We start from the raw sequence: 12,447 nt of genomic DNA, 5'->3' as shown, positions 1-12,447 counted from the left end.
TCCATCCTTTGACCAGGATGCTTGCGATTGCTTGCCATTCCTCCGCTTGATATTCATGCCGAATGTAGGGTGTCTTGACGTTGGTGCCCAATGTAAATTTGCTGTAGAAGTCTCCACAGAATTCTATCAGGCAGTCTCTAAGTACACCCGAGCCCTCACCTTCTTCCAGCTGTCCATTTGGGAGTTTCCTTTTCACATGAATGTCTTTTTTCATTACTTCAGGGTCCACAAACGCCATCATTATGTCTGCAAGGCAGTGACCCCTACGCACAACAATGACAAGGACTGGCTTTGAATCCTCCCACGGCAAGGTGTCCTCCAAGAGAACAGGATCTGTCATTGAAGCTTGTCCCATAAATGTTACTTCACGATCATCCTGGACATGGGTGAGGTTCTGCACATCTGAAACTGTTGTTTCTTGGTCTGGTCTGTTGTTTTGGTTGTCGTCTGTTGTGTTGGTTGTTTGATTTTCTTGTTCTTGATACGTAACTTCACTATCATCCTGGACATCGGTGGGGTTCTGCATCTGCACATCTAAAACTGTTGTTTCTTGGTCTGGTCTGTTGTTTTGGTTGTCGTCTGTTGTGTTGGTTGTTTGATTTTCTTGTTCTTGATATGTAACTTCACTATCATCCTGGACATCGGTGGGGTTCTGCATCTGCACATCTGAAACTGTTGTTTCTTGGTATGGTCTGTTGTTTTGGTTGTCGTCTGTTGTGTTGGTTGTTTGATTTTCTTGTTCTTGATATGTAACTTCACTTTCATCTTGGACATCAATGGGGTTCTGCATCTGCACTGTTGTCTGATTTTCTTGTTCTTGATGCACCACTTCGTGTGACTGCTGCCTTGGTGATGTTCTCTTGGTGCATAGGTACAATCTAATTATCTTTAGTTTATTTTTTTCATATAGTTCTTGAATTGAACACTCTGAGACAATCTTGTTCTGGGCAAAGTCACACATATGCCGGACGCATTCTGTCAGTTTAAGAGACTTGCAGGAACCATTTGGAAAAAAAAGTATCTCTGCATCTTTCTGGAGGTCTCCGATTGTTGCAAAACTGTCTGCACAGACATGCCGGGTCCAACCCCCTCTTTTGGTTCGCACCTGTTAAAAGGCATTCTTATTTTCAGAGAAGTGAATCCAACCAATTTCTACTCTTCTGAGTGTTTTCTTTGCATTTTTGTTCCCCTTTAATGTCCCCCAAGACAATTGTCTCTTCTTAGTAGGCCTATCTGGGGAAGAGTACTTTGCTCTTACTCTTTCTAGATGTCCTTGTGTAGATGCTCCAGCGGCAGGTTGTGAGTGTAGATGTTCCTGCGGCAGATTGTGAATGTCTGCGGCAGAACGCGACAGCAGCCAGTCTGTCCCCATAATGGGGGATGTACTTGGAGAGCCTCTGACATCAATGTCAGTACTGAAGAATCAATCTGCAAAATACAAATTGACATGTTAAAAGGATTAAAATTCTACTGGCAAAAGTGCAATGAAACCTGCTGCGGGACGAACGAAACATGGCTAAAAAATCCTTCCTGGCTGAACTAAAGAAAATCCAACTTCAAACATGGAAAACTGGTCAGTAAATATTACAGTCACAGATTCAGAGACAACTGACCAGACATATTGACGATATAACTTCCACGTGATATCAACAATCGACAATGTCATCATTCTTACAGTACAAACATATGAAATTACAGCAAGCATGATTTTCCATTTACATTCCTTGAAAATAGCATATATGTATATACATAATTTGTTCTTGATTACCTTAAAGATGTTGTATGACGTAAATGAGAAATGGGCCACTTTCAAGAGTAAATCGTAGTATGTGACTTTCAAAAGTAAATCGTTCTGTGGCACGCACGTTTTGTACGTTCTGGCAGTAGAAATATTTCATAAGCCTTTTCTATTTCGAGGACGACAGGTCAAAAAAAAAAAAGGTTTACCACTAGATATCCTCCGTATACTTTCTAAGACTTTGTTAATAATTTAACAGTTCTTAAACGTAACAGAGAAAGCAGTTTATTTATTTACAGTTTGGTCCCAGAATAAATTAACATTTTCTTCAGAATACCTCGTCTTTTTTCAGTTTATCCAGAATGTCTTGTTGAATTCCTCGGTCCTCCAGAAACTCCAGCAAGCCATTTTGTCCTTCCATGAGTCCAAATGTCATCAGACCAAAAAACAATGGTTATTAGGGAGGTGATAGGATTGTGCAGGTTCAGGGTAGGGTAATGACACTATACTAGATGGTAGGCTATATCAGTAAGAATATATGAAGGAGGAGAGATGGGATTGAACTCTGTATTTTTTCAGCATTGATATTCAGTGTTGCAATACAACAGGTAGATAAATAGAAAGTATGAAAGGATAAATTAAAAATATGCTCTTTGCAGTTGTGCACTCATGTATGTGACAAATACACTTAAAACTATTACTATTATAGGAAGGTAATAGGTTTGCGCTGGATCGGGAGAGTATATACTCTACAAAGGATAGGATAAAATACAATAAGGATCTAATTTCTAAACACTTAACAACATTTCTAAACACTTATCAACATTTAATTCCACCAACTACAGGAAGTAGCCAAATCTACATACGAAAATATTTATTTATATAAATGCATTACTATTATCATATATTTATGATACATATTATCACATTTTGACTAAGCTGATATCAAATACTGGAAAGGCACAAAACACACAGTGAGTTTACATGGGACAGCTAGATCGGATTAAGCCATATACTGATTTTGCGGGAAAGCGGTGCAGTGCTTTGTACACTGCACCGTCAGTCAACGGACGTGGGAAGGCGTGGCTGACGGATGGGGGAGTAGTCTTTGCAGAGGCATCCGTCAGCCAATCAAATCGCTTCGCCGGGTTCTTCCCGCTTCTTCCTGCTTGTTGCGATGCAAGATGACCCACTTTCCCGCTTTCCAGTATCGTCAGAGCCCGAGTCGCGTCACAGTGCTTAAATTTGCATACGCGATCTGATTAGATGACAGATCCGTCGCTGCCGAAAAAGTTGAAAATTGTTCAACTTTTTGACGGCGTCGAAGGCTCCAACGGTACGGACGGATCCACAATGCATTGCGCCAGTGGCGGCGCCAGAAATAATTTGTTGCAGTTGCTTAACAGTTGCTGTATGAATTCAAGAGGTTGCTGGTCAAAAAAAAAAACCTTGATCAAAACACCTGAATTTGGCAGAGGCACGGCCGGGAAGACATTTTCGGCACGGGTTGGGGTGGTTGCGGTCCCGTACGAGGCAAGTTTACAGTACAGTAACAACACAGACTAATCGCACCACTGTGATTGAGTGTGATCGTATCATTTGACAGTTCAACGTGCGCTATCTTTCTCCCTCTCCCTCACACACGCACAGACATAAAGACGTAAAGACATAGAACAATATAGAGGAAGATCTTTAAGAAGGCCAACATGAAAATAGCCCAGCGGCATGTACACATTCACTGCTAGTCCAGGTGGCACTGCGGCCACACGATAACAAACAACATAGTTCTCTCAATCAACAGCCCGTCAGCAGTCCCCCAACTACAAGGTTAGCTGTCCTGTCAATAGTGGTGAATTGCACATCTCAGACCCACCGTCGCCACGGTACATTCCAAAGCATTCACATTAGTTGCGCGATACGTCTCAAATGTAGGCCTATGTGGAACATTAATACAATAGTTGCTATTATTGTTGATACTATTATACTTCATAATACTTCTATTAAGGGCGGATCATACCAGGCTACGATAAACCCATCCTTTGACATGAGCCAAACCTATAATCTAGTTCTACTTCAAAACAAAATCACATGGGCCCCAAGTCAATATGCTGCGACGGGCAAACTTAATAACCAAACGGCCTACCTTAAATCGATGTCTTGATCACAGGACTTCTTGCAATATTCCACTTTAATCCATACGGTTTAACACACCAACATTGCTAGCAAGCATGTGATAACATTGTATTGCTAATTCAGAACTGTGTAGGCTACAATATTTCTTCCGTTTCTTGACCTCAGCATAACCCCCCTCCGAACAACTGCCAAGTCCAACACAAGTCTGGCTATTAACGAGCCTATCCTCAGCCTCGCCATCGCGAGTCGTGTTTGAACTTGATTTCTTTCGAAATAGTAAAAACTTGTCCATATTTTTTAAGCGCCAACGAGCCGGCAACGAACATCTCTGACTGATAATCTCGCCGCGAGATGTCCGCATATTTGAAATGTTATTTATTTTTCGTAAGACTATGCTATTAATGAAATTATTGTTTCATGTACATTAAATAATAATTAATTAATATGGTACATATTGCTTGGGATAGTTTGTGTTAATTGTGTGTATGTGTTTTTTTTTAATCTGTTCATGTCACTTACAGAGTGTGCGCATGCCCAACGCTCGGGAACTGGGCACCGTGGGGGGGAGGGTAGGAGAGGAGAGTCCCAGGCTGACTCGTGTTCATTGAACGACAGTCCAGTCACGGCCCTGAAATGTTGACGCTACTCACTGATTATGCACTTAATCTGGTGATTCATATGACAGGAATGGTCTGTATGGTGACGGGTACCGCATTCGGCCATAGGTTTAGTTGAACTTATTTAATACCATTTTACGGAAAATGGCATTATTCAAATATGTTTTTGAGTTTGACAAAAAATCAGGGGTTGCTCTGGGGTTTCTGAGTAATTGCTTGGAGTTGCTATAGCAACGGCAAGCAACCGTTTGGCGCCGCTGTCACGTTAAAATTGTACCGGGGGCGAAAATTGTACCGGCCTACGTCATCGTTTGTTTACATCCTGACAACCTGACAACCTGCCCTGCAACAGACGACGCGATGCAGAAAACATGTTTCCAAACGACGAAATAACATAATACAGATAGCGGATCGCTATCTGAATTATGATAGATAGCGATAACACTTGTTTTTACTTTATATTTGTATTGTATTTAATTGTTTAAATCGAAACAATAAAGAAAATTGCCCGCGAAACGGGCGATCGCGTCAAATGACGCGTCAAATCACGTAGGAAGGTTCTTCAACATTCTAGACTATGAAACCTGCTTAAAACACTCAGTTTACTAGCTAAATTCGATTAAACAATTCAATACAATACAAATATAAAGTAAAAACAAGTGTTTTCTAGCGATCCGTTATCTGTATTGTGTTTCAAGAACCCTCCTACGTCATTTGACGCGATCGCCCGTTTCGCGGGCAAAACATTTGTCATTTGACGCGATCGCCCGTTTGGCGGGCAATTTTTTTATTGTTTCGATTAAACAATTAAATACAATACAAATATAAAGTAAAAACAGTGTTATCACTATCTATCATAATACAGATAGCGATCCGCTATCTGTATTATGTTATTTCGTCGTTTGGAAACATGTTTTCTGCATCGCGTCGTCTGTTGCCGGCAGGTTGTCAGGATGTAAACAAACGATGACGTAGGCCGGTACAATTTTCGCCCCCGGTACAATTTTAACGTGACACCGCCCCTGCATTGCGCGTCCGTCCCCATTCAAAGTCAATGGGGATCAGTCAACGGACGGAGGTAGTGGGCACGAGGCGTCCCACAGAGAACAGAGTTTTCCAGGTGTATTAGCAGCCACCAAAGTATATTTGGCAACCCATTTTAGCCTTTTCAATTTAAAGAAATGTTCACAGACAATATTTCAACATTGTCTTTACTATTTATATTTTTTGATAAGCTATTGCTCTCTCTCTCAACAACACATTGATTCTCTTTCACTCGCTCACAAACATATTGATTCTTTCTCACTCTCTCACCAACACAGTGATTCTCGCTCTCTCACCAACACATTAATTATCTCTCACCCTCTCACCAACACAGTGATTCTCTCTCAGGAGCACTATTATTCAATCTTAGCCTCTCGCCAACAAAATGATTCTCTCTCATTCTCTCAGCAATACAATTATTCTCTCACTCTCTCAGCAACAAAGTGATTTTCTCTCACTATCTCACCAACACAGTGATCCTCACTCCCATACCAACACAGTAACCCTCACTCTCCCACCAACACCTTGATTTACTCTCCCTTTCTCACCAACGCATGATTCTTTCTGACTCTCTCACCAACACATTGATTTTTTCTCACTCTCGCACCAACACAGTGATCCTCTCTCACTCTCACCAACACCGTGACAACAAATCGTCTGTGAACAGCGCCTCCTCTCTTGCTCAATCTGTATAAGAAGATGATCTTGCACTGGAGGAAGGATTGCGATCAGCAATTCTCTGGAGAGCAGAGGGATTTCCCTTATAGAATCAATCTGGAGTTCAAGAATCAATATGAGGGATGCCAGAACCACTCCAAAATACTCATCGTAGACACGGTCTAAATCTCACGGAGAACTCGTTTTGTAGAGCTATTTCTTTTTCTGTGAGAAGAATTCTGTGATCGTTTCACCAATGGAACTGTATCTGAGGTTAGTTGAACATGTCGGCCAATTATATGCAGTCTATGATAAGACAGTGTTACCTATATTTTATACAGTCTGTGCATTTCTCCCACACCGGAGCAGTTATTTACCTGCTTGTTGTAGAGCTAGCGGGAATCACTTCTGAACAGCTATTTGAATCCATTGGGATCATTTAGAATTGTGAGACTTAGGGCAGGGTACATTGTGATTGGCCTGTTAAGAGGAGTGCTGCTACCCGAGGCCTCTGCAGGTGTTCAGCGCTGCTTGTTTCATGTTTCAATTCAATAGTCCAATGTTGGCCCTTCCATTACTTTGTCTATGTCAGTAAGGCCCCTGGAAAACAATGTTCCATCAGCTCTATCGCCAATCAGGGAAGTTTACCAGTCTTAAGAAAACGGCTCTATTTCTTTCCCTTCCTCTCCAACTGCTCTCTCTCTCTATCCATCCAGTCTCTCTCTCTGTGTCTCTCTCTTTGGACTTTGCAGTTGGACTTTGCTCTTATTGGCAGTGATAAACAGGATTGATTGCCCTTCATGTATTAAGGACGAAGAATGGCCTGGACGTGAGACTGGCTCTGGGCGGCTGCAAAACAGCGTCTTGTCAGCTAACGCTGCAGCAGGAGGCACGGAGGTGGAAAGTCCTCCAGAAAGTGAAAACATCCTCTTTTGGGAAACAACAAATCAAAAACGACACACACACACACACACACACACACACACACACACACACACACACACACACACACACACACACACACACACACACATGCAAATCAAGCATGTCGGGGAAGGGGTTGACCAACTAATCATTAAAAACAGCATAACCCTTGTGTAAATTCCCTTCCTATTAATTGTCTACACAAGGACAATATGAGCACTAAATCTTCCATTCTTATTTACAATTACATTTAGCAGATGCTTTTATCCAAAGCAACTTACAACAGTCGATACACACGTCGACGTCGACCATGCAAGTTGACAGCCAGCTCACCAAGAACAGTCAGGGTGAGGCGCCTTGCTCAGGGACACATCAACACTCAGCTAGCAGGAGCCGGGTATCGAAGCAGCAACCTTCTAGTTACAAGTCACCCTGCTTTACCTACCAAGCCAACCCTGTTTAGTGCAAATTTCAGCAAACAAAATCATATCAAGATGCTTAATTTCGGAACTTTTGCAGTTCTTTTCCCCAGATAATGCTGAGCCCAATAGACAAACATATATTTCAAAGTCTCTCAATGGGCTAGGTCATTCCCTTGCTCTCCCTGTCCTTCCTCAATCCCTCCATTTCTCCATCTCTCCATCCATCCATCCCCCCTGACTCCAGCTGCTGGGTTCCTGTATGTGTGTCCTTGCCACAGTGTACAACCTGTCAGCTATGTCCTGACCTCGTGCCACACACACACACACACATGCATTTGTGAGTGCACACACAAATGTACTTATACAGGCTCTTGTGCGGACATACACAGTCACGCAAACAAACAACTAAACACGCAAGAACACACACACACACTAAATGCACACACACACACACACACACACACACACACACACACACACACACACACACACACACACACACACACACCACCACACACAACACACACACACACACACACACACACACACACACCAGGTGTTGGGCAAAATAACCTGCTTGAGCACATATAAATATAGCTAAACCCCACCTAAGCTTGAAGGAGACACAACACATGGCAGTCACGTTACAATAGAGTCAGCTTTAACACATAACACAATACTTGATAACATAGTCAGGTGAAGGCCAGAACCAAGGCCCCCATTTCTCCTCCCAGCAAATGGTAAACACTCAGACAATGCACCGTTTCATCCTCAGAACGGGAGGGCCACAAACAGGAGATTCTGTGAGGCTCTCCCCCGTCAGGAAGAACACAAGAAGATCACACATGCATACACCAGGGCCTGGGAAGCAAGGTCAAGCAAGACACACAGAACCATACACATCTTAAACGCACACACCTCATCGAGAGGAAGAGATACAGCATAAAACTGTATCACACAGGGACTCTGCCCCTCTTCTTCTGAAGCAGACCTTCCACGGAGGCGAAGCTCTGGACGAACCATCAGCGCTGATTAGGGACTTAGACATATTCGATTTCTCACGCTTTATGACTCTGTATAACCGTTGCCACTTTACTTAATAATCCAAGGTCCTCGTGCCGACAGACTTTATTACCTCTCCGTCTCATTTCATCTGGTCCAGTAACTAGACAGACCGTTTTTCCCAACACAGGCATTAATCCACCCATATTAATGTGCACACACGTTGACACGTATGAACACTCAAAATATATTTAGTCACAAAAATACATGAACACACAGCCACAAGCACACATAAAACACTCACACCCAGAGGGGTATTCCATCAACCAAGCTAAAGGCAAAGTCAGGCTTATTTCGCTTAGCCTCGATACTTTAGGCTGGAGATGCATTCCATCAACGAGAATTAAGGGAATCTCCGCTAAGTAGCCATGGCAATTTTTCTGACCAAACTAACCTGGTCGGTACCAGGATAACTGTCAGGCTTACTTGATCGTTGTTTCAGAGAAAGTCCCATCTGTCCGGAACATGTGTACCATCAGAAGGTAACGCTGTTTGGCTTATTTTTTAATTTCCTTTATATCAGAGAAATTAGGCCTAACAAATTGACTTTTAGGTAATAAATAGTCTTACAATATCCCTAGACCCAATATAACTTACAAACAACCCATGTGAGTTATGTTGAGTATTAATGTTCTGATAGCCTTGTCACAATGATAAAGACAACGTGCTGCATGGGAAATTGCAGCCACATAAATTCCATTCAGAGTTTTTCAGCAGGCAGCCAATATTCAAAGAAATGGAAAATAAATGGCATGAAAAGTTCCTTCCTAAATTGCTAAATAGGTGGGGATTGAACCCCGGACGACCCGGTGCAAGTCTTACGCGTTACCTCAAGACTATCTCCCTGATTGCTATCTACGGTCAATATACATTTAAATAGGTTATGCTTAATAACTAATTATCCATCAAAGATCTGCGATTTTATTGCCAGGCAGGCGGCCTCCCTTCTTTTATTAATGGTTACGGTGTTCCTTTTTGAGTATTATCCTTCTTTACTACTCATAGACTCCACAAGGCGGCTTCTTTTCACGCCGCTGGAAAAGATCCCGCTCGGTCCTTTCTGACATTTGATCCATGCTGTTGACATTCACGAGCTTCTGGCTGGTTGCATGCTGTGAGCGCGCTGTAATCAAACGATAACATAAGCCTGCTTGAACTAAACCTGGTGGGGTATACCACGAACCTCGCTGTACACTACCCTAGGCTTTCTTGGGGAAAACCTGGCTCGACAGAGCCGCAACTCGCAATCAGAGTTAAATGGTACCACTGAAGCTCACTTTAGATTCAATTAGTTGAACCAGGTTTTCAGCTTTAGGTTTCAGCGCGCGGTCACTTGAATCAGGGGCGTTTTTTTGCTGTCATCTTCTCACCTTTACGATAGATCAATGCAGTCTATATGCGTCACTAAGTGGAAAAGATTCCTGCATATTGTCTATAAAATAACTATGCCAAATGCAGACTTTGTTCGCCCAATTAATCCAAATAGAATGATGATGATTTAAAAATGCATAAGCAACGTCCATCCTGCCTTATTCTATCATTTAGGGAATTCACTTTAAATACACACTATGTAAGATATGTATCGCATGTTATCAACCGCTGAGAGGTAGCGGCTGTAGCGTAGTGGATTAGTAGACCCGAACGCCAGCGACCGGGGATCAAATTTGCCGGTCTATCATCATGCATTTTACTCCCATAGATGTGGTGCCAGCACGGCCTTGAAAATATGGTTTCAAGTTTTCGAAACTAAGCACAAATATAATTCCATTAAGCTTTAGTGAATAAGGTCATTCCCATATGCATGATAAATTGGGACTTTTTTAAGGCTTCACATACCATTTCGATGTCACTTGGAGGTCGAACCCCCCCGCGCAGAAGATTCAAGACTGACGACGCCTACCTCTCCACTCTAGCACTCTGTCACGGAGACACAATCGCGCACAGTAGGCCAATTGTCTACATTAAGGTCCAAAAGGACGATCAACATAACGAACACCTTCTGTATGAGAATCTGTATCTCTCATGAGAACCCCAATTTCGTTGTTTTGCACAATGCTAATAAAGTTCTGAAATCTGAATATCGTCAGACAATGCCGGATCCGGTTCTCGTCCCGCTAAAACCCTCTGTCTCCGTAGAGACGCCTGTACGGAGAATTGCAGCCGAGGTCCACGGGAACACCAACAAATGGTGACGCCTATTGTCAGAGACATGGGCCTAGAAAGCTGCGCCCGACGATATGTTAAGTAGCCGATCTCCGGCTAGACTAAGCCGAAAAACTGCTCCCAACCAGGCTTTGGTTGCGAAGCATAAGTCACCATGGTGATACAGCGACGCTAAAAGAGATCGACTTTCGTGGTACAAACTACCAGGCTCTTGAGCTCAACATACCTCGCTAACCCTCTAAGCGAGCTTCGTGGTACAGGCCCCTGAGCAAGGTGCAGCTGAACTAGGTTGATGGCTTTAGCCTCAAGTGGAAGTTGGCGTTAGTTCTAATCGGGCTTAATCAACTAACCCGGGGATTCCACCGGACGCGTTACGGCAACGCTACGGCTGCGGTACTTCTTGGCCGCGACTTTGCCCTACTTGCATTTCCACCGGGCGCGTTACGGCAGCGCAACGCTGCCTTGCGAGCCAGCCGTATTCACGCGAGATCACGAGATCCGGCGATAATCCTAAACCTAATAGGCTACTCACCTTCCACTCCCAAAACTACTGCAATTAAATGCCAGGCGTTGTCCGTTTCTGACATTGTTCTTATAAAACCAGGTATGATTTGAGACCATTGATTGATTGATGCGACCTGGTTTGCCACCGACCGGCCATGAAAACACCGTAATAATGCTGTGTGGTTTTATTATTGTTTATTTAAATGACCGGAATGCTCTATGCTTTACTTTTTCACTTCTGATGATCTGCTCTGTTAAATTGACGCGTTCAGCAACGGCTTGCGGCAAAAATAGAAATCGAATGATAGCGCCTCGGGCACGGGGAGCCGCTCGGGACGTTGCTGAGACGTTCCGCAGCACGCGCCGGTGGAAATGGTATCATTGATTAGAGTGGAACTATCTGCTTGCGGTGGACGCGGCCGCAACGTTTGCCGTAACGGTCCGGTGATCGAGCCTAAGGCTTGATTCCATCTCCATGGCTCACTGTAGTAGCACGCATCAAATTTAAGAGATGGTAATGCAACAAGGCAGTCGATGGAACTGCCCCTGCCTACCTCCACATCAATGAGACCATTTCCACAGGGGCGCGGCTGCGGAACGTCTCAGCAACGTACCAAGGAGCGGATCGACCGTGCCGCAGCGCTATCGTTCCGTAGCATTTCTATTTTTGCCGCAAGTACCGCTTGCCTGAACCGCGTGTCAATTTCCAACAGAAGCAGATCGAGCAGGCAGGAAGTGAATCAAGTAAACGCCATAGAGCATCCGGTCAATTTTCAAATAAAACACAACTACTCAGCTCATGTAGCCTATTACAACGTCATTTATGTACCCAATCATCCTCTTATAAGGGCAATGGCCGGAAGGACAAAGACGTGGCATTTTAATTGCAGTCGTTTTGGGAGTGGAATGTGGAGCACATTAATTAGGTCTAGGATTATCGCGTGATCTCGTGATCTCGCGTGAATACGGCTGGCTCGCAACGCACGTTTGCGCTGCCGTAACGCGCCCGGTGGAAATGCAAGCAGGGCAGAGTCGCAGCCAAGACGTGCCGCAGCCGTAACGTTGCCGTAATGGTGCGGCCACACCAACCGCGTTACTCGCGTTGGACAACGCGAGTACCGCGCCTAACCTGACGCTTGACCAGTGTGTGGTGGTCTCAACGCTCCAACGCGTCAACGCGCCA

The sequence above is a fragment of the Gadus chalcogrammus genome, chromosome 15 (assembly GCF_026213295.1).
Source record: "Gadus chalcogrammus isolate NIFS_2021 chromosome 15, NIFS_Gcha_1.0, whole genome shotgun sequence".
Lineage (NCBI taxonomy): Eukaryota > Metazoa > Chordata > Actinopteri > Gadiformes > Gadidae > Gadus > Gadus chalcogrammus.
Note: the sequence above shows the minus strand (reverse complement) of the source record.